This window comes from Pseudophryne corroboree, chromosome 4 (assembly GCF_028390025.1).
Source record: "Pseudophryne corroboree isolate aPseCor3 chromosome 4, aPseCor3.hap2, whole genome shotgun sequence".
Lineage (NCBI taxonomy): Eukaryota > Metazoa > Chordata > Amphibia > Anura > Myobatrachidae > Pseudophryne > Pseudophryne corroboree.
Genome location: NC_086447.1, coordinates 284,306,772 through 284,326,748, shown reverse-complemented (window position 1 = coordinate 284,326,748; position 19,977 = coordinate 284,306,772). Strand labels below are relative to the sequence as shown.

The 19,977-nt window shown below is 45.1% G+C and overlaps 1 long non-coding RNA gene across 1 annotated transcript; it reads right to left on the bottom strand.

Moving 5' to 3' along the window:
* Positions 1 to 459: 459 nt before the first annotated feature.
* Positions 460 to 3,280, bottom strand: LOC134911348 (uncharacterized). Its single transcript, XR_010176499.1, has 3 exons — positions 3,195 to 3,280; positions 1,656 to 1,727; positions 460 to 753 (listed from the first exon to the last, which is right to left on the bottom strand). It is a non-coding gene; the product is annotated as an uncharacterized LOC134911348 (long non-coding RNA).
* Positions 3,281 to 19,977: the final 16,697 nt, after the last annotated feature.

Sequence of the window (19,977 nt, the reverse complement as noted above, 5' to 3'; positions counted from 1 at the left end):
TATCTGGCACTATGGGGACATGTGTATCTGGCACTGGGGGCATATCTGGCACTATGGGGACATGTGTATCTGGCACTGGGGGCATATCTGGCACTGTGTGGGGCATATATGTATTTGGCACTGTGTGTGGCATATATGTATCTGGCACTGTGGGGCATATATGTATCTGGCACTGTGGGGACATGTGTACCTGGGGGGCATATCATGTGTATCTGGTAATGCTGGGAGCATATCATGTGTATCTGGCACTGCTGCAGGGCATATCATGTGTATCTGGCACTGCTGCAGGGCAGCATCGTTTGTAGGCTCCCGCACACACAACCAGGAGCACAGGACTGGAGACTAGTGGTGGCTCTCTTGGTGGTGCAGGACCAGGTCACAGAGGAGCTGTGCGGGCAAAGAGGAGGGGTGCTTAGAGTCATAAACAGGGGCCACTTTATGGTCTCTCCTCACCTCTGGTCATGGTGGCCGCCTTCAGATCTCTCCGCAGCAGGGATTCACCAGGATATCCCCTGTAGCACAGGCGTCAGGAAACAGCAGTGTCAGCAATCTGGTTGTCAATGGCTGCAGTCTGTGGTGGTGTTTCCCAGCTCCAGGGAAAATGGCTGCCAGATGTGTGTGCACCTCGTTACTACAGCGGTGTCATCTCTGGGTGTTTTTTAAAGACTGGCTTCCACCTCCATTTTTGGACTTAAGAACAATCCAATGTGTCCTCAAAGAACCTAATGTCCACTGTATTACCAGGTATTATGGCTATAAAGTGCAACATGAGTGGAGATACGGAAATACATATTAATTTTATTGACTAAAACAACCATCAAATAGGACACAGAAACATTAGCAGCATTACATATAGCAAAAAGTCCATAAAAACAAAGTGCAAGCAGAATAAAGTGCAAAAAATCTGGAGATATTGGTGAAATATCTCCTAACTGGAGAAGTCCACTCCAAGTAACAGCTAAGGGACTTCACAAATAGTTTTAACAGTCTCCCATATGCGGGCACAATGGGGAACAAAGACACCACCTAGTGATATAGTTCTTACATGTCCCAGCTAAACATTTGGGGGTGTCTCCAGTCCAACCTCCACTTCACATTATACATATTTCTAGTCACATCACAACAGCCTGCAAACACCAAGGCCATCCAGCCCAGACTTACAAGAGCCACCAACAAATTCCAGTACTGATGCTTCCTCTGTCTTACTCTCCTCCATGGCAGCATTCCATGACCGTCATGGGGCAATAATGGATACACAAATGAAACACTTGGCACAAATTACAAGGCATTTGCGAAAGCGTGACAGCAGCCTTTCTGCACAGTAGTTTGTTGTATAGTAGTTGTTAAATGAGAATGTGAGTAATTTCAATACAGGTGTATATGTAAATGTAACTGAAAATGTAGCTAAATGATGAGAATCTGGAATGAAACCACTGTTTCTGCTACTGTTAGAGGCACAAAGAAATGTTAACTTCAGCTTTCATGATTATTATTATTATTATTATTATTATTATTATTAATGATCCAAACTCAAAACAATGTCCTTAGGGATATCAACCAGAACATGATATCTGTGCTGAAAACTGAAAGTTGCCTCCATGAGACATCAACAAGCAGCAGTAACAGTGTAAACCCCTCATCTGCACCAACACTACCCAGATGTGGTGCCCACGCTAGGGGTGATGCTGCTCGTCCTTCCCACTTTTCTTCTTTCTCTATCTGGCCACCTAAAAGTAGATGTTCACAATGTCAGTAACATTACAATACTGTATATGTTTTCCAGTTGTATTTGCATGGTTTACAGTATTTTTTTCTATGCTACAAAAGTTTGCTAAAAACAAATAACTGTTTTGGAAATGTTTGTATGTATGCTGAAAAAAAATAAGTTTTTGGGTTTTTTTGTATGGGGAACACAAATTACTGTTTCTATAAATATCTGTAAGCTGGAAAGTAGACGTTCTTTTTCTATTGATATGGTGAAAGTAAATTATTTTGTCATTTTTATATTTCTATGCTGAGAAAAAAAATAAACACAGTTATTAGCATTTGTGATTGTGGTCTATTTCAGGCTTTTTTTTATTCCTTTAAAAACACCACTTTAATGAAAAGTAAGTAACATTATTTGCTTTTCAGTTATAGTGTAAATCTGTTCTATTGCAATTAGTTAATTTTAAACATAACACACCTTAAAAGAAGGGAAAATTGATTTGGTATAATTTTTGTGATTTTTGTCCTCATTCAAATGGTTTTCACATGCTTGGTAAAAGGAGGTTCATTGATTTGGTGCATTGAGGTGTGATTATGGTGAGATTTTAAACAATTTCAGAAAAAAATATTCTTCGTAAATTCACGATCTACATTGGTACCAAGGTTATTTTGACAATGTTTGTTCAGATGGTGATTTGCCATGATTTGGTCTGCAACGTCGAGTTTGGCATGTGATTCTCATGTGAATTGATCCTTAGTACATTCACCATTCGCAAAATCACAGCTTTATCTCTAAAAGAACTCATAAAATTGCCCAAACACAATCATTAGTAAATTTCCTCCATGGTGTCAAAAGCAAATGGGGAAAGGGTGAAGCACATAACATTTTGGCATGCTGATGGCAGTAATGGCTGTGCCAATGCCTGCTTAATTTATGGCATCTAATACTTTCATTGCAAATAGTCATACGCCATTATGATAACCATATACAGTTTCTCCAACAACGGGTACAGCTTTTATTCAAGAACCAAGCTGATTTCTGCAGGGCCAAGTGTGAAGTTATTGTGTTACTGTACAGTATGTCATTGAATGTAATATGTTTGTGCTGGTACCCCTACACCTTTGGCACATTATTAAAAAAATAATAATAGTAATAATAATAATAATTAGAGATAAGTGGGTTCGGCTTCCAAGAAAACAAAGCCCCTGAACTTGCGCATTACCAATAGATCTGAGTCCCAGCTCGGGTCTTCCTACAAGACTTGGATTCAAAAACAAGGCAAAAACATCATTTTTCTGGCATCAGATCATGAATATTTTGGATTGCGTAAAGTCCCTCCCTCATGATTTGGTCACCATTTCACACAAAACACCAAAGGGGCTGCTATGTGTTTGTATTTGTTATTGGGACCATCATGGTATTTACAAAAAGCACCATTTGTGTCTCTATCCCACATGTAATATTTTTATATTTTGGTATTACTTACCATACAACCATTATACAGGCCCTTAAAGTCTTTTACCCCTTTCACACAGAAAGGCAAATTCCTGAGTGAAGAACTTCCAATTTAGCAGAGATGAGCGCCGGAAATTTTTCGGGTTTTGTGTTTTGGTTTTGGGTTCGGTTCCGCGGCCGTGTTTTGGGTTCGACCGCGTTTTGGCAAAACCTCACCGAATTTTTTTTGTCGGATTCGGGTGTGTTTTGGATTCGGGTGTTTTTTTCAAAAAACCCTAAAAAACAGCTTAAATCATAGAATTTGGGGGTCATTTTGATCCCAAAGTATTATTAACCTCAAAAACCATAATTTACACTCATTTTCAGTCTATTCTGAATACCTCACACCTCACAATATTATTTTTAGTCCTAAAATTTGCACCGAGGTCGCTGTGTGAGTAAGATAAGCGACCCTAGTGGCCGACACAAACACCGGGCCCATCTAGGAGTGGCACTGCAGTGTCACGCAGGATGTCCCTTCCAAAAAACCCTCCCCAAACAGCACATGACGCAAAGAAAAAAAGAGGCGCAATGAGGTAGCTGACTGTGTGAGTAAGATAAGCGACCCTAGTGGCCGACACAAACACCGGGCCCATCTAGGAGTGGCACTGCAGTGTCACGCAGGATGGCCCTTCCAAAAAACCCTCCCCAAACAGCACATGATGCAAAGAAAAAAAGAGGCGCAATGAGGTAGCTGACTGTGTGAGTAAGATAAGCGACCCTAGTGGCCGACACAAACACCGGGCCCATCTAGGAGTGGCACTGCAGTGTCACGCAGGATGGCCCTTCCAAAAAACCCTCCCCAAACAGCACATGACGCAAAGAAAAAGAAAAGAAAAAAGAGGTGCAAGATGGAATTGTCCTTGGGCCCTCCCACCCACCCTTATGTTGTATAAACAGGACATGCACACTTTAACCAACCCATCATTTCAGTGACAGGGTCTGCCACACGACTGTGACTGATATGACGGGTTGGTTTGGACCCCCCCCAAAAAAGAAGCAATTAATCTCTCCTTGCACAAACTGGCTCTACAGAGGCAAGATGTCCACCTCATCATCATCCTCCGATATATCACTGTGTACATCCCCCTCCTCACAGATTATCAATTCGTCCCCACTGGAATCCATCATCTCAGCTCCCTGTGTACTTTGTGGAGGCAATTGCTGCTGGTCAATGTCTCCGCGGAGGAATTGATTATAATTCATTTTAATGAACATCATCTTCTCCACATTTTCTGGATGTAACCTCGTACGCCGATTGCTGACAAGGTGAGCGGCGGCACTAAACACTCTTTCGGAGTACACACTTGTGGGAGGGCAACTTAGGTAGAATAAAGCCAGTTTGTGCAAGGGCCTCCAAATTGCCTCTTTTTCCTGCCAGTATAAGTACGGACTGTGTGACGTGCCTACTTGGATGCGGTCACTCATATAATCCTCCACCATTTTTTCAATGTTGAGAGAATCATATGCAGTGACAGTAGACGACATGTCCGTAATCGTTGTCAGGTCCTTCAGTCCGGACCAGATGTCAGCATCAGCAGTCGCTCCAGACTGCCCTGCATCACCGCCAGCGGGTGGGCTCGGAATTCTGAGCCTTTTCCTCGCACCCCCAGTTGCGGGAGAATGTGAAGGAGGAGATGTTGACAGGTCGCGTTCCGCTTGACTTGACAATTTTCTCACCAGCAGGTCTTTCAACCCCAGCAGACTTGTGTCTGCCGGAAAGAGAGATCCAAGGTAGGTTTTAAATCTAGGATCGAGCACGGTGGCCAAAATGTAGTGCTCTGATTTCAACAGATTGACCACCCGTGAATCCTTGTTAAGCGAATTAAGGGCTCCATCCACAAGTCCCACATGCCTAGCGGAATCGCTCCGTGTTAGCTCCTCCTTCAATGTCTCCAGCTTCTTCTGCAAAAGCCTGATGAGGGGAATGACCTGACTCAGGCTGGCAGTGTCTGAACTGACTTCACGTGTGGCAAGTTCAAAGGGCATCAGAACCTTGCACAACGTTGAAATCATTCTCCACTGCGCTTGAGACAGGTGCATTCCACCTCCTATATCGTGCTCAATTGTATAGGCTTGAATGGCCTTTTGCTGCTCCTCCAACCTCTGAAGCATATAGAGGGTTGAATTCCACCTCGTTACCACTTCTTGCTTCAGATGATGGCAGGGCAGGTTCAGTAGTTTTTGGTGGTGCTCCAGTCTTCTGTACGTGGTGCCTGTACGCCGAAAGTGTCCCGCAATTCTTCTGGCCACCGACAGCATCTCTTGCACGCCCCTGTCGTTTTTTTAAAAATTCTGCACCACCAAATTCAAGGTATGTGCAAAACATGGGACGTGCTGGAATTTGCCCATATTTAATGCACACACAATATTGCTGGCGTTGTCCGATGCCACAAATCCACAGGAGTGTCCAATTGGGGTAAGCCATTCTGCGATGATCTTCCTCAGTTGCCGTAAGAGGTTTTTAGCTGTGTGCGTATTCTGGAAAGCGGTGATACAAAGCGTAGCCTGCCTAGGAAAGAGTTGGCGTTTGCGAGATGCTGCTACTGGTGCCGCCGCTGCTGTTCTTGCGGCGGGAGTCCATACATCTACCCAGTGGGCTGTCACAGTCATATAGTCCTGACCCTGCCCTGCTCCACTTGTCCACATGTCCGTGGTTAAGTGGACATTGGGTACAACTGCATTTTTTAGGACACTGGTGAGTCTTTTTCTGACGTCCGTGTACATTCTCGGTATCGCCTGCCTACAGAAGTGGAACCTAAATGGTATTTGGTAACGGGGGCACACTGCCTCAATAAATTGTCTAGTTCCCTGTGAACTAACGGCGGATACCGGACGCACGTCTAACACCAACATAGTTGTCAAGGCCTCAGTTATCCGCTTTGCAGCAGGATGACTGCTGTGATATTTCATCTTCCTCGCAAAGGACTGTTGGACAGTCAATTGCTTACTGGAAGTAGTACAAGTGGGCTTACGACTTCCCCTCTGGGATGACCATCGACTCCCAGCAGCAACAACAGCAGCGCCAGCAGCAGTAGGCGTTACACGCAAGGATGCATCGGAGGAATCCCAGGCAGGAGAGGACTCGTCAGAATTGCCAGTGACATGGCCTGCAGGACTATTGGCATTCCTGGGGAAGGAGGAAATTGACACTGAGGGAGTTGGTGGGGTGGTTTGCGTGAGCTTGGTTACAAGAGGAAGGGATTTACTGGTCAGTGGACTGCTTCCGCTGTCGCCCAAAGTTTTTGAACTTGTCACTGACTTATTATGAATGCGCTGCAGGTGACGTATAAGGGAGGATGTTCCGAGGTGGTTAACGTCCTTACCCCTACTTATTACAGCTTGACAAAGGGAACACACGGCTTGACAAATGTTGTCCGCATTTCTGGTGAAATACTTCCACACCGAAGAGCTGATTTTTTTGGTATTTTCACCAGGCATGTCAATGGCCATATTCCTCCCACGGACAACAGGTGTCTCCCCGGGTGCCTGACTTAAACAAACCACCTCACCATCAGAATCCTCCTGGTCAATTTCCTCCCCAGCGCCAGCAACACCCATATCCTCCTCATCCTGGTGTACTTCAACACTGACATCTTCAATCTGACTATCAGGAACTGGACTGCGGGTGCTCCTTCCAGCACTTGCAGGGGGCGTGCAAATGGTGGAAGGCGCATGCTCTTCACGTCCAGTGTTGGGAAGGTCAGGCATCGCAACCGACACAATTGGACTCTCCTTGTGGATTTGGGATTTCGAAGAACGCACAGTTCTTTGCGGTGCTTTTGCCAGCTTGAGTCTTTTCAGTTTTCTAGCGAGAGGCTGAGTGCTTCCATCCTCATGTGAAGCTGAACCACTAGCCATGAACATAGGCCAGGGCCTCAGCCGTTCCTTGCCACTCCGTGTGGTAAATGGCATATTGGCAAGTTTACGCTTCTCCTCCGACAATTTTATTTTAGGTTTTGGAGTCCTTTTTTTACTGATATTTGGTGTTTTGGATTTGACATGCTCTGTACTATGACATTGGGCATCGGCCTTGGCAGACGACGTTGCTGGCATTTCATCGTCTCGGCCATGACTAGTGGCAGCAGCTTCAGCTCGAGGTGGAAGTGGATCTTGATCTTTCCCTAATTTTGGAACCTCAACATTTTTGTTCTCCATATTTTAATAGGCACAACTAAAAGGCACCTCAGGTAAACAATGGAGATGGATGGATACTAGTATACAATTATGGATGGACTGCCGAGTGCCGACACAGAGGTAGCTACAGCCGTGGACTATTGTACTGTACTGTGTCTGCTGCTAATATAGACTGGATGATAATGAGATGTAGTATGTATGTATAAAGAAGAAAGAAAAAAAAACCACGGGTAGGTGGTATACAATTATGGATGGACTGCCGAGTGCCGACACAGAGGTAGCTACAGCCGTGGACTACCGTACTGTGTCTGCTGCTAATATAGACTGGTTGATAATGAGATGTAATATGTATAAAGAAGAAAGAAAAAAAAAACCACGGGTAGGTGGTATACAATTATGGACGGACTGCCGAGTGCCGACACAGAGGTAGCTACAGCCGTGGACTACCGTACTGTGTCTGCTGCTAATATAGACTGGTTGATAATGAGATGTAGTATGTATAAAGAAGAAAGAAAAAAAAACCACGGGTAGGTGGTATACAATTATGGACGGACTGCCGAGTGCCGACACAGAGGTAGCTACAGCCGTGGACTACCGTACTGTACTGTGTCTGCTGCTAATATAGACTGGTTGATAAAGAGATGTAGTATGTATGTATAAAGAAGAAAGAAAAAAAAACCACGGGTAGGTGGTATACAATTATGGACGGACTGCCGAGTGCCGACACAGAGGTAGCTACAGCCGTGGACTACCGTACTGTACTGTGTCTGCTGCTAATATAGACTGGTTGATAAAGAGATGTAGTATGTATGTATAAAGAAGAAAGAAAAAAAAACCACGGGTAGGTGGTATACAATTATGGATGGACTGCCGAGTGCCGACACAGAGGTAGCTACAGCCGTGGACTACTGTACTGTGTCTGCTGCTAATATAGACTGGTTGATAAAGAGATGTAGTATGTATGTATAAAGAAGAAAGAAAAAAAAACCACGGGTAGGTGGTATACAATTATGGACGGACTGCCGAGTGCCGACACAGAGGTAGCTACAGCCGTGGACTACCGTACTGTACTGTGTCTGCTGCTAATATAGACTGGTTGATAAAGAGATGTAGTATGTATGTATAAAGAAGAAAGAAAAAAAAACCACGGGTAGGTGGTATACAATTATGGATGGACTGCCGAGTGCCGACACAGAGGTAGCTACAGCCGTGGACTACTGTACTGTGTCTGCTGCTAATATAGACTGGTTGATAAAGAGATGTAGTATGTATGTATAAAGAAGAAAGAAAAAAAATCCACGAGTAGGTGGTATACAATTATGGATGGACTGCCGAGTGCCGACACAGAGGTAGCTACAGCCGTGAACTACCGTACTGTGTCTGCTGCGACTGGATGATAAATAATGATATAAAAAATATATATATATATCACTACTGCAGCCGGACAGGTATATATTATATAATGACGGACCTGCTGGACACTGTCTGTCAGCAGAATGAGTTTTTTATAGAATAAAAAAAAAAACACCACACAAGTCACACGACGAGTGTTTAACTTTTTCAGGCAATCACAATATAGTATACTACTAACTATACTGGTGGTCAGTGTGGTCAGGTCACTGGTCAGTCACACTGGCAGTGGCACTCCTGCAGCAAAAGTGTGCACTGTTTAATTTTAATAATATGTACTCCTGGCTCCTGCTATAACCTATAACTGGCACTGCTCCCCAGTCTCCCCCACAATTATAAGCTGTGTGAGCACAGTCAGATATATACATAGATGATGCAGCACACTGGGCTGAGCAGTGCACACAGATATGGTATGTGACTGAGTCACTGTGTATCGTTTTTTTCAGGCAGAGAACGGATTATATTAAATAAAACTGCACTGTCTGGTGGTCACTGTGGTCAGTCACTACTAAACTCTGCACTCTCTACAGTACTCCTAAGCTCCAGTAAATCAAGTGTCTCTGTCTCAAATCAATCTCACTCTCTCTCTTCTAATCTAAATGGAGAGGACGCCAGCCACGTCCTCTCCCTATCAATCTCAATGCACGTGTGAAAATGGCGGCGACGCGCGGCTCCTTATATAGAATCCGAGTCTCGCGAGAATCCGACAGCGTCATGATGACGTTCGGGCGCGCTCGGGTTAACCGAGCAAGGCGGGAAGATCCGAGTCGCTCGGACCCGTGAAAAAAAACATGAAGTTCGGGCGGGTTCGGATTCCGAGGAACCGAACCCGCTCATCTCTACAATTTAGTCCATGAAATGCCAAACGGGGCTCTTTGGTGTGGTTTGAGGATAGGTGTAGGCAAATCTATAACCTTTTATTATTCCTATTAGACACACACAAAGAGAAAATAAAAATGATTGGGTTAGAGGTCCTTTAAATCAAGGGATCTTACTTTCTACATTGCATTTGTACAGGAAATTAGAAAAAAATAATAACAAAATAAAGTTTGATGCTTTCTGGCATCAATAATGAATGATGTAAGTGCTGATCCAAACCTTGCTGATTCACAGGAGTCTTGGCAAGAGAGAATAGTGTACTGTGAAAGAAGGACTGCCAAGCTGCTTATAGTGAGTAACCTTCAGTGTTGCTGCCTAAAGTCAAATCTTACAGAGAAATGATCTGCTAATTTAGAATTCTTACGCAATGTCATGATTTTTTTTACTTCATATATAAATACAAAAATTCAAATGTATTTCAGCAGGTTATGTGCGAGAGAAGTATCCAACATAAAATGTACCTTTAATAGCAAACAACGGAACAATTTCCTCATCATTATCTTATTTGAGCTACAGCATTAAAGATCCTCGTAATGGAGAAAAAATGTTTTAGCAAGCTGTTTCTACCATTATTATTATGACACTGTTAGGAATCTAATAAAAGGGGTCATTGGCCATCTGGACTTGTCTGAACATTTTATACAGATACGGTAGCTGACTAATCAATGATATGCTAGAAGAGGAATCATTTTTATGGCTCATCCTTTGGGGGTCCGCAACAAAATGCATAGATGGAAGATAAGGAGCGTCTCGTTTCTTACATGCTGGAAATTTACACTATAACAGTCATTTAACCATAAATTACTACAACATTGAAAAAAAACTTTTTGTTTCATACTTTTAATTATAAACAGATATTAATTGTTTTCACTAATTATAGCTCAAAAAGATTTAGCACCCTATTCCTGATTGGAAAAGTAGGTCACACAAAGATGAGAAGAAACCAAGGTCTTTGTGTTAATTAAAGTTTTTTTTTTATCTCTAAAGCAAAAATATTTTGTGTCAAAAGCTTCAATAAAGTTCTACTACTTTTTGTAACATGTAATAAGTCCTTGCTTTGCTTATTTTGCGCAGATCCACAGACACATTTTGGAAGTAAATATAATTATAGGCATAATGAGCTCGGGGGAGTCACTAATAACATGCTGAGCAGTGTATTTTTTATACAAAGTACTAACTTGAATATGGGGCCTATTCAGACCTGAACACAGCTGCGCGTCATTACTCAGCGGCTGCATTCAGAGGGTCTGCACATGTGCACCAGCCGCAGTGCGGATGCGTGACTCTACACCTTGCAGCTGCATCCTTCCTGTGGTGGGCAAAACCAGACCGTGTCGGGAGCATTTTCGGGGCGGCTGCGTGACGTCTAGGGTTACCACCTCATCCCTTTCATTCTGGACACATAATAATTACACAGATTCTGTGGCTGATTAAAACCAGGTGAAATGGAGTCTTAAAGTCAGCCAGCAACAGAAACTGTGTAATTAATATGTGTACAGAATTAAAGGGATAAGGTGTTAACCCTAGTGATGTCACATGAACAAAATGGCACCCAAAAAATTGTTGCTGTAGCCCAGGATCTGGGAGCACTCAGATAGGCTGACCATAATATCCCTTTAAACTGAGACACTCATAAATTACACAGGTTCTGTGGCTGACTGACTTCAAGTCTATATGTCATCTGGTATTAGTCAGCCCCAGAACCTGTGTAATTTATGAGTGTCCCAGTTTAATCGGATATTATGGTCAGCCTAACTCAGATGAGAGCAGAACTGAATGCAGACCAAACACCAGGATGGATGATAGCTGAGCAGAACAAGTGAAGCAGGATCGAACTGGAATTACCTGTGCAGACAGAAATAGGGTTTGCACAGGTGTGGAGCTGGATCAGGTAACATGATATGCAATAGGATTGGTCATGAAACCAGGATACAAAATAACAAACTGAGGCCCAGCTTTATCAAGCCTTGGAGAGTGATAAATAGTACAGTGATAAAGTACCAACCAACCAGGATGGTTGGAACTTTATCACCATGCTATTTATCATTCTCCAAGGCTTAATAAATGGTGGCCTGAATATTAGTGATGAGCAACGGAAATTTTTCGGGTTTTGTGTTTTGGTTTTGGGTTCGGTTCCGCGGCCGTGTTTTGGGTTCGAACGCGTTTTGGCAAAACCTCACCGAATTTTTTTTGTCGGATTCGGGTGTATTTTGGATTCGGGTGTTTTTTTCAAAAAACCCTAAAAAACAGCTTAAATCATAGAATTTGGGGTTCATTTTGATCCCAAAGTATTATTAACCTCAATAACCATAATTTCCACTCATTTTCAGTCTATTCTGAACACCTCACACCTCACAATATTATTTTTAGTCCTAAAATTTGCACCGAGGTCGCTGGATGGCTAAGCTAAGCGACCCAAGTGGCCGACACAAACACCTGGCCCGTCTAGGAGTGGCACTGCAGTGTCACGCAGGATGACCCTTCCAAAAAACACTCCCCAAACAGCACATGACGCAAAGAAAAAAAGAGGCGCAATGAGGTAGCTGTGTGAGTAAGCTAAGCGACCCTAGTGGCCGACACAAACACCTGGCCCATCTAGGAGTGGCACTGCAGTGTCACGCAGGATGGCCCTTCCAAAAAACACTCCCCAAACAGCAGCACATGACGCAAAGAAGAAAAAAAAGAGGCGCAATGAGGTAGCTGTGTGAGTAAGCTAAGCAACGCTAGTGGCCGACACAAACACCTGGCCCATCTAGGAGTTGCACTGCAGTGTCACGCAGGATGGCCCTTCCAAAAAACACTCCCCAAACAGCACATGACGCAAAGAAAAAAAGAGGCGCAATGAGGTAGCTGTGTGAGTAAGCTAAGCGACCCTAGTGGCCGACACAAACACCTGGCCCATCTAGGAGTGGCACTGCAGTGTCACGCAGGATGGCCCTTCCAAAAAACACTCCCCAAACAGCACATGACGCAAAGAAAAAAAGAGGCGCAATGAGGTAGCTGTGTGAGTAAGCTAAGCGACCCTAGTGGCCGACACAAACACCTGGCCCATCTAGGAGTGGCACTGCAGTGTCACGCAGGATGGCCCTTCCAAAAAACACTCCCCAAACAGCAGCACATGACGCAAAGAAAAAAAGAGGCGCAATGAGGTAGCTGTGTGAGTAAGCTAAGCGACCCTAGTGGCCGACACAAACACCTGGCCCATCTAGGAGTGGCACTGCAGTGTCACGCAGGATGGCCCTTCCAAAAAACACTCCCCAAACAGCAGCACATGACGCAAAGAAGAAAAAAAAGAGGCGCAATGAGGTAGCTGTGTGAGTAAGCTAAGCGACCCTAGTGGCCGACACAAACACCTGGCCCATCTAGGAGTGGCACTGCAGTGTCACGCAGGATGGCCCTTCCAAAAAACACTCCCCAAACAGCACATGACGCAAAGAAAAAAAGAGGCGCAATGAGGTAGCTGTGTGAGTAAGCTAAGCGACCCTAGTGGCCGACACAAACACCTGGCCCATCTAGGAGTGGCACTGCAGTGTCACGCAGGATGGCCCTTCCAAAAAACACTCCCCAAACAGCACATGACGCAAAGAAAAAAAGAGGCGCAATGAGGTAGCTGTGTGAGTAAGCTAAGCGACCCTAGTGGCCGACACAAACACCTAGCCCATCTAGGAGTGGCACTGCAGTGTCACGCAGGATGGCCCTTCCAAAAAACACTCCCCAAACAGCAGCACATGACGCAAAGAAGAAAAAAAAGAGGCGCAATGAGGTAGCTGTGTGAGTAAGCTAAGCGACCCTAGTGGCCGACACAAACACCTGGCCCATCTAGAAGTGGCACTGCAGTGTCACGCAGGATGGCCCTTCCAAAAAACACCCCCCAAACAGCACATGACGCAAAGAAAAAAAGAGGCGCAATGAGGTAGCTGTGTGAGTAAGCTAAGCGACCCTAGTGGCCGACACAAACACCTGGCCCATCTAGGAGTGGCACTGCAGTGTCACGCAGGATGGCCCTTCCAAAACCCCCCCCCCCAAACAGCACATGACGCAAAGAAAAATGAAAGAAAAAAGAGGTGCAAGATGGAATTGTCCTTGGGCCCTCCCACCCACCCTTATGTTGTATAAACAGGACATGCACACTTTAACCAACCCATCATTTCATTGACAGGGTCTGCCACACGACTGTGACTGAAATGACGGGTTGGTTTGGACCCCCACCAAAAAAGAAGCAATTAATCTCTCCTTGCACAAACTGGCTCTACAGTGGCAAGATGTCCACCTCATCATCATCCTCCTATATATCACCGTGTACATCCCCCTCCTCACAGATTATCAATTCGTCCCCACTGGAATCCACCATCTCAGCTCCCTGTGTACTTTGTGGAGGCAATTGCTGCTGGTCAATGTCTCCACGGAGGAATTGATTATAATTCATTTTAATGAACATCATCTTCTCCACATTTTCTGGATGTAACCTCGTACGCCGATTGCTGACAAGGTGAGCGGCGGCACTAAACACTCTTTCGGAGTACATACTTGTGGGAGGGCAACTTAGGTAGAATAAAGCCAGTTTGTGCAAGGGCCTCCAAATTGCCTCTTTTTCCTGCCAGTATAAGTACGGACTGTCTGACGTGCCTACTTGGATGCGGTCACTCATATAATCCTCCACCATTCTTTCAATGGGGAGAGAATCATATGCAGTGACAGTAGACGACATGTCCGTAATCGTTGTCAGGTCCTTCAGTCCGGACCAGATGTCAGCATCAGCAGTCGCTCCAGACTGCCCTGCATCACCGCCAGCGGGTGGGCTCGGAATTCTGAGCCTTTTCCTCGCACCCACAGTTGCGGGAGAATGTGAAGGAGGAGATGTTGACAGGTCGCGTTCCGCTTGACTTGACAATTTTGTCACCAGCAGTTCTTTGAACCCCAGCAGACTTGTGTCTGCCGGAAAGAGAGATCCAAGGTAGGTTTTAAATCTAGGATCGAGCACGGTGGCCAAAATGTAGTGCTCTGATTTCAACAGATTGACCACCCGTGAATCCTTGTTAAGCGAATTAAGGGCTCCATCCACAAGTCCCACATGCCTAGCGGAATCGCTCTGTGTTAGCTCCTCCTTCAATGTCTCCAGCTTCTTCTGCAAAAGCCTGATGAGGGGAATGACCTGACTCAGGCTGGCAGTGTCTGAACTGACTTCACGTGTGGCAAGTTCAAAAGGTTGCAGAACCTTGCACAACGTTGAAATCATTCTCCACTGCGCTTGAGACAGGTGCATTCCACCTCCTATATCGTGCTCAGTTGTATAGGCTTGAATGGCCTTTTGCTGCTCCTCCAACCTCTGAAGCATATAGAGGGTTGAATTCCACCTCGTTACCACTTCTTGCTTCAGATGATGGCAGGGCAGGTTCAGGCGTTTTTGGTGGTGCTCCAGTCTTCTGTACGTGGTGTCTGTATGCCGAAAGTGTCCCGCAATTCTTCTGGCCACCGACAGCATCTCTTGCACGCCCCTCTCGTTTTTTAAATAATTCTGCACCACCAAATTCAAGGTATGTGCAAAACATGGGACATGCTGGAATTTGCCCATATTTAATGCACACACAATATTGCTGGCGTTGTCCGATGCCACAAATCCACAGGAGAGTCCAATTGGGGTAAGCCATTCTGCGATGATCTTCCTCAGTTGCCGTAAGAGGTTTTTAGCTGTGTGCGTATTCTGGAAAGCGGTGATACAAAGCGTAGCCTGCATAGGAAAGAGTTGGCGTTTGCGAGATGCTGCTACTGGTGCCGCCGCTGCTGTTCTTGTGGCGGGAGTCCATACATCTACCCAGTGGGCTGTCACAGTCATATAGTCCTGAGCTTGCCCTGCTCCACTTGTCCACATGTCCGTGGTTAAGTGGACATTGGGTACAACTGCATTTTTTAGGACACTGGTGAGTCTTTTTCTGAGGTCTGTGTACATTTTCGGTATCGCCTGCCTAGAGAAATGGAACCTAGATGGTATTTGGTACCGGGGACACAGTACCTCCAACAAGTCTCTAGTTGCCTCTGCAGTAATGATGGATACCGGAACCACGTTTCTCACCGCCCAGGATGCCAAGGCCTCAGTTATCCGCTTTGCAGCAGGATGACTGCTGTGATATTTCATCTTCTTTGCAAAGGACTGTTGGACAGTCAATTGCTTGGTGGAAGTAGTAAAAGTGGTCTTACGAGTACGACTTCCCCTCTGGGATGACCATCGACTCCCAGCAGCAACAACAGCAGCGCCAGCAGCAGTAGGCGTTACACGCAAGGATGCATCGGAGGAATCCCAGGCAGGAGAGGACTCGTCAGAATTGCCAGTGACATGGCCTGCAGGACTATTGGCATTCCTGGGGAAGGAGGAAATTGACACTGAGGGAGTTGGTGGGGTGGTTTGCGTGAGCTTAGTTACAAGAGGAAGGGATTTACTGGTCAGTGGACTGCTTCCGCTGTCGCCCAAAGTTTTTGAACTTGTCACTGACTTATGATGAATGCGCTGCAGGTGACGTATAAGGGAGGATGTTCCGAGGTGGTTAACGTCCTTACCCCTACTTATTACAGCTTGACAAAGGCAACACACGGCTTGACAAATGTTGTCCGCATTTCTGTTGAAATACTTCCACACCGAAGAGCTGATTTTTTTGGTATTTTCACCAGGCATGTCAATTGCCCTATTCCTCCCACGGACAACAGGTGTCTCCCCGGGTGCCTGACTTAAACAAACCACCTCACCATCAGAATCCTCCTGGTCAATTTCCTCCCCAGCACCAGCAACACCCATATCCTCCTCATCCTGGTGTACTTCAACACTGACATCTTCAATCAGACTATCAGGAACTGGACTGCGGTTGCTCCTTCCAGCACTTGCAGGGGGCGTGCAAATGGTGGAAGGCGCATGCTCTTCACGTCCAGTGTTGGGAAGGTCAGGCATCGCAAACGACACAATTGGACTTTCCTTGTGGATTTGTGATTTCGAAGAACGCACAGTTCTTTGCTGTGCTTTTGCCAGCTTGAGTCTTTTCATTTTTCTAGCGAGAGGCTGAGTGCTTCCATCCTCATGTGAAGCTGAACCACTAGCCATGAACATAGGCCAGGGCCTCAGCCGTTCCTTGCCACTCCGTGTGGTAAATGGCATATTGGCAAGTTTACGCTTCTCCTCTGACAATTTTATTTTAGATTTTGGAGTCCTTTTTTTACTGATATTTGGTGTTTTGGATTTTACATGCTCTGTACTATGACATTGGGCATCGGCCTTGGCAGACGACGTTGCTGGCATTTCATCGTCTCGGCCATGACTAGTGGCAGCAGCTTCAGCACGAGGTGGAAGTCGATCTTGATCTTTCCCTATTTTTGGAACCTCAACATTTTTGTTCTCCATATTTTAATAGGCACAACTAAAAGGCACCTCAGGTAAACAATGGAGATGGATGGATACTAGTATACTTATGGATGGACGAGCGACTGCCGACACAGAGGTAGCTACAGCCGTGGACTACCATACTGCGTCTGCTGCTAATATAGACTGGATGATAATGATATAAAAAATATATATATATCACTACTGCAGCCGGACAGGTATATATTATATAATGACGGACCTGCTGGACACTGTCAGCAGCACTGCAGACTCCTAAAGTAAGCTACTAGTAGTATCAAGAAGATAGAAAAAAAAAAACACCACAGGTAGGTGGTATACAATTATGGATGGACGAGCGACTGCCGACACAGAGGTAGCTACAGCCGTGGACTACCGTACTGCGTCTGCTGCTAATATAGACTGGATGATAATGATATAAAAAATATATATATATATCACTACTGCAGCCGGACAGGTATATATTATATAATGACGGACCTGCTGGACACTGTCAGCAGCACTGCAGACTCCTAAAGTAAGCTACTAGTAGTATCAAGAAGATAGAAAAAAAAAAAACACCACAGGTAGGTGGTATACAATTATGGATGGACGAGCGACTGCCGACACAGAGGTAGCTACAGCCGTGGACTACCGTACTGCGTCTGCTGCTAATATAGACTGGATGATAATGATATAAAAAATATATATATATATATCACTACTGCAGCCGGACAGGTATATATTATATAATGACGGACCTGCTGGACACTGTCAGCAGCACTGCAGACTCCTAAAGTAAGCTACTAGTAGTATCAAGAAGATAGAAAAAAAAAAAAACACCACAGGTAGGTGGTATACAATTATGGATGGACGAGCGACTGCCGACACAGAGGTAGCTACAGCCGTGGACTACCGTAGTGCGTCTGCTGCTAATATAGACTGGATGATAATGATATAAAAAATATATATATATATATCACTACTGCAGCCGGACAGGTATATATTATATAATTAATGACGGACCTGCTGGACACTGTCAGCAGAATGCGTTTATAGAATAAAAACACCACACGACGAGTGTTTAACTTTTTCAGGCAGACAATCACAATATACTGGTGGTCAGATAGTGGTCACTGGTCAGTCACACTGGCAGTGGCACTCTGGCAGCAAAAGTGTGCACTGTTAAATAATATGTACTCCTGCTACTGCTCCCCAGTCTCCCCCACAATTAAGCTGTGTGAGCACTGAGCACTCAGCACAGTCAGATATACATAGATGATGCAGCACACTGAGGCTGAGCACAGATATGGTATACTGTTACTGTGTCACTGTGTATCGTTTTTTTTCAGGCAGAGAACGGATTATATTAAATAATAATATAATAAAAAAACTGCACTGGTGGTCACTGGTCAGTCACTAGTAAACTCTGCACTCTCTGAGTACTCCTAAGCTCCAGTAAATCAAGTGTCTCACTCTCACTCTCTCTCTTCTAATCTAAATGGAGAGGACGCCAGCCACGTCCTCTCCCTATGAATCTCAATGCACGTGTGAAAATGGCGGCGACGCGCGGCTCCTTATATAGAATCCGAGTCTCGCGATAGAATACGAGCCTCGCGAGAATCCGACAGCGGGATGATGACGTTTGGGCGCGCTCGGGTTAGCCGAGCAAGGCGGGAAGATCCGAGTCTGCCTTGGATCCGTGTAAAAAGGCTGAAGTTCGGGGGGGTTCGGATTCCGAGGAACCGAACCCGCTCATCACTACTGAATATGCTGTGCAAACGTAGGAAAGGATTGCACACAGGTTAAACAGGATTCACTGTAGTGCAATAGTTGGCTAAAGTGCAGTGTAAGGATGTAATGAGAGCACAGGTAAACTACATCCAGTAAGGACTGGGATAAATACTGGTGGTTAGTGGAGAAACAGAGATGAAACAAAGGTAAACAATGCTGAATCAGAGCTAGGAGTTCAAAGGTTAATTATACTGCAATGATTTAATGGTTTCTATAGCAGAGTGGAAGTGCAAGTAATTCACATAGATGGCAATTAGACTCACATCAGGCAAAGTCACAGACTCCAACAATGCAGGAATCTTGCAAACTAACCTATAGTTGGCTCTGGAGTTTGGAGATGAAATTAAAATATCAGCAAACTGGATACAAATAGTGCAGTTGGCTGGGATACTGCACAGTTGCTTGGAGAGGAAATAACTAGAGAACTAGATGCAGGGATCAAGAGTAGCTTCACCCAGTGAAGATTAGGGGCCTAATTCAGAGCTGGATGCTGCAGTGGCAGCGGTCGCAGGCTGAAGCCTAGTGAGGTGTGTGCACGCACAGCAGCCACACTGAGCGATTGCGTCTGCCTGATTGACAGGCAGAGGTGGTCGTGGGGCAGTCGGGGGCGTGTTGGCGGCATTGAGATAACATTGTGGTGGCAATGGGTGTAGGGGCTGGTCCCAACAACGCAGGCATGTCCGGACCGTTTGCAGGGCAGGCAGTGGCAGCTGCGCAATGTCACACACTGTCGTTGTGGCCAAAAACATGGCGGATAGCCACCTGCCTTTGCAGCTAGGCTGCGTAGGCAAGGAGCTACTCGGCAGGTTCATCTTAATTCATGTTAAGCTGACCAGCCCCTTCACAGTAAGTAGGGACTTACCAAATGGGAATGGCCGTGAGGGGGCTGGTCAGCTTAACAACCTATTGCAATATTTTGGAACTAACATTACCTGAATTAAAATGAATTACAGATTGAAGTGTTAATATTAGGTGAGTGCTGAATTTGTATATTTTTTTTATTTAAATGGTGTGGTCACAAATACCACTGGCACCGCAGATGTATGAGTGCTGTGGATTCTAGCCTATTATATATATAACCCAACCCTAGAATTGGATAAATAATGTATTTATATATAAATAATGATATTATATTTATTATCTCCATGTCACCACACATAAAGCAAACAGGTGCCAGCCTATCAGAGTGCATGGA